The sequence below is a fragment of the Sprattus sprattus genome (genome assembly GCF_963457725.1).
Source record: "Sprattus sprattus genome assembly, chromosome: 16".
Classification (NCBI taxonomy): Eukaryota; Metazoa; Chordata; class Actinopteri; order Clupeiformes; family Clupeidae; genus Sprattus; species Sprattus sprattus.
Window position 1 is genome coordinate 4,744,131 of NC_137914.1, and position 3,802 is coordinate 4,747,932.

General features: G+C 45.9%; 1 pseudogene across 1 annotated transcript in view; it reads right to left on the reverse strand.

Annotated features, from left to right (window-relative positions):
- The window catches only part of LOC308377737 (transcription factor EC-like), a 30,839-nt pseudogene extending 27,715 nt beyond the window's left edge, over positions 1 to 3,124 (reverse strand). The window contains exon 1 of the transcript in view: positions 2,909 to 3,124. The product of the transcript in view is annotated as a transcription factor EC-like (transcript). The remainder of the gene's footprint in view (positions 1 to 2,908) is intronic.
- Positions 3,125 to 3,802: the final 678 nt, after the last annotated feature.

Consider the following 3,802-nt stretch of genomic DNA (forward strand, 5'->3'; position numbering starts at 1 on the left):
GGGCGACGCCTTGTCGTAAGAATTTCAGTGTCCAGTCTAACCCCGTGTCATTTTGTGTATCTGACAGATAAAAGACTTGTAACTTGTAACATAATTGAATTAATAAATTATGCAAATATATACTTTAACATTATTATTCCCTTACCTTACAATAGCTAGCGTTATGAGTCTATATGAATAAATACTTTAGATACAAGTTCTCGTATCATTGTTCAGTTAATTAACAAACAATGAATGACAACGTTAATTGCTGAAATGAATGCTTTTTTGACACCAATGATTACCAGGGTACCATAGGGTATTGTGATAGTGAAAAAATGACATTGGTGAGGGGCACTGTGGCACAAATAGTAGCCCTGATCACATTCGTGCTTGTCGCCATTGAAGGTCATGGGTTCAAACCCAGCCTGATGTCATTTTCCAGTCCACTCCCCCCCTCTTCTCCCTCTCATTTCCTGTCCCATTCTTCACTAACTTATCAATAAAAGGCATAAAAAGCCATAAAACAAATCTTAAAAAAAAAAGAACAACACTGGCAAGGCACAAAAGGCCATCATTTTTTCAGAACAATCTGTGGCTTTGGTAATGTCTGACACGTTCATCCTCTGCCTCTAATGAGTCTTACGGTTAATCTCTTACACGCACACGCAGACGCACACGCACACACCTTCCAGACTGTAAAATCAGACACACAGACAGGCAAGTGTGGATGCCTGTAGGAATACCTACACAGGTCCTTCTCTTCACATGGGATGTAATTGGCCATATTCTTACAGCCTGTCCGGATGGACATGGTGCAAACACTTGACTCTCTCTTTTCTCTCTCTCTCCTTTCTCACACTCTCCTTCCTTTCTTCTCTCTCCCTTCTTTCTCTGCCTCTCTTAATCCACAGTCTCTCTTTCATCCTCCTCTGTAGGCAGATTGAGAGATTCAATATTGGACGGCATTTAGGAATTATAGCTGGTTTGAGGCATTCATTTAGTGACACCTATATTTGGAGCATGCTGTGAGAGAAAAGTCAAGCGTTGAGAATGAAAAGAAAGAATAAGAGAGAGAAATAAGGAAAGAAAGAAGGAAAGGATAACATAACAAGAAAGAAAGAGAGGAGACAGGATTGTAACAAGTGAGCAAGCATTATCCCACACACAGCCCATTGTCACGGTCTTTCTTATGCGAGGCATGCCAAAAAAAAACATCTCGTGTTTGTCTGGTTTCAGGATGCCAGGTAACGACCCCCAACAGTCACATTGTTTCCACCCAGAAATCCCTGCGGTGTGCCATGGTGGTTAACCCACGAGTGGGTGACCCATATGTCCCAGCAGGGGACATGCAGTCATCGGTTGCTCAAACAAGTGAACGTGCTGGCAGGGGCCCAGCAAATGTTTGTATAGCCGGCTGTAAAGCCCTTAGGGTGATTTAAACAGCTTGTTGAGGACTGATTTGACTGACAGGGAGAGATAATGGGAGAGGAAGAGGGAGCGAGATAGATAGGGATGAGAGAGAGGAAAGGATATACACAGAGAATAGGTCGTTCGGCGGAAACTCACCTAAGGGCTTGGAGTGGCCTAGGGCAGGGTTTCCCAAACTGGGGTACGCGTACCCCGAGGGGTACGCAAAGGGACGTAGGGGGTACGCATACAGGTTAAAACATTTGATTTGCATTTCCAAAGTGAAACAGCCCATTACATTTTCAAATGCATAATGTAAATAGACTTGACATCATGGACATGAGGGCCCATTAACCTGGTGACTGAGAGAAACAGGAATTGGTGTGTGTGTGTGTGGGGGGGGAGCAGGAGGGGGTGCAGGAGCCTTCTTGCTGTGTCATTGCAGCTGTGCTTTAAAGTAATAGTATGCAACAATTATACTTCAGGATTAGGGTTAGGATAAGCAGTTTGACCATAAACAGCTTGAAAAAAATTGGGGCGCTACAATGACTTTTAATATGGAAAATCGTAGCATTACACTAATAATATACCGCAATATACCCCACCAGACTGTCATGCAGCTCAACTTAAGACCTATCTTTCATTTCAATAATCACGTTACTGTAAATTAAAGAAAACTAGTGAACTTGTCTAATTTGTAGAACAGTAAAACTGTTTTTAAATTCTCTGCCTGCTTGCCTGCCTGTCTGCCTGTCTGCCTGTCTGCCAATCTGTCTGTCTGTCTGTCTGTCTGTCTGTCTGTCTGTCTGTCTGTCTGTCTGCCTGCCTGCCTGCCTGCCTGCCTGCCTGCCTGCCTGCCTGCCTGCCTGCCTGCCTGTATCTGTATCCCTCTCTCTCTTCATTAAACATGACAAACGTCAGTAAACAGCTGGACAAGGATTTGAAATTGCGGATTTTGTGACTTTTTCGCTTGTTTATTTTTTAGAAAACGTCGGACCAGTTGCAACGTAGTGTTTTCAGCGGCACTAATGTTGTGGTAAATTGAATCACCAAACAACGTCAGGGGATTGCACAAACACCGTCATTACCTGTTTGTCTGATGCTGCGGGTCAGAGAAGAAGTTTTGGCCTGGCGCTCAACACTGCATGAGCACTAGGGGGAGGAGGGAGGGGCGCGGCGGGGGCCTGTGAGCGCCGCGGAGCATGTCGGGGTGAAATTTTCACAAGAACTCAAATAAATGGCCCGTCAGATATCAAAACACATTCAGGAGGAATTGATGACAGAGAGAGTCATTTTGATTCTGAAATATTGATGAATGAAGAAAAATTGGGCTCCAGCAGAAGGGGCGCTTTTCTCATCCAGGGCAAAAGGGCAGGTGCTTGAGCACCAGTAGGGCTCTATCGGTGCACGTGCCTGGTGATGTGGTACAATGTGGTGTGATTACCATGTGGTGTTGTACTGAACTGTGTTTGTTGGAACATTGTGGTGTGGTACAATATTTGTTGGTATGGTGTGATACAGTTTTTGTTGGTATGGTGTGGTGTGGTTTGGTGTGGTACGGTGTGGTACGCTGTGGTGTGGTTGGGTTATGGAACGTTGTGTTATGGTGTGGTACGGTGCGGTGTGGTGTGGTACGGTGTGGTGCAGTGCAGATGTGATGCAGTGTGGTGTGGTGTGGTACAGTGTTGTGTGGTGTGATATGATGTTTGGCACACTCAGACTCCTTGCCCCTCATCATTACCCACACTGATAAGGCACTGATTAGGCACTGATTAGGCACTGATAAGGCACTGATTAGGCACTGATTAGGCACTGATAAGGCACTGATTAGGCACTGATTAGGCACTGATAAGGCACTGATTAGGCACTGATTAGGCACTGATAAGGCACTGATTAGGCACTGATAAGGCACTGATTAGGCACTGATTAGGCACTGATAAGGCACTGATTAGGCACTGATAAGGCACTGATAAGGCACTGATTAGGCACTGATAAGGCACTGATTAGGCACTGATTAGGCACTGATTAGGCACTGATTAGGCACTGATAAGGCACTGGTTAGGCACTGATTAGGCACTGATTAGGCACTGATTAGGCACTGATAAGGCACTGATAAGGCACTGGTTAGGCACTGATTAGGCACTGATTAGGCACTGATAAGGCACTGGTTAGGCACTGATTAGGCACTGATTAGGCACTGATTAGGCACTGATAAGGCACTGATTAGGCACTGATTAGGCACTGATAAGGCACTGATTTTCTGTCTGAGAGGCACAGGGGCCCAGAGCCCAGCACTGCCCGAGCTGAGGGCCTAATCAGACCTGCAGAGGCTCTGCCGCTTTGCTGGAGAGAGAGAGGTCACGCTGCTGCTGCTGCCACTGCGGGGGGGTCAGTGCCCGAGCCGCCCCGTCTG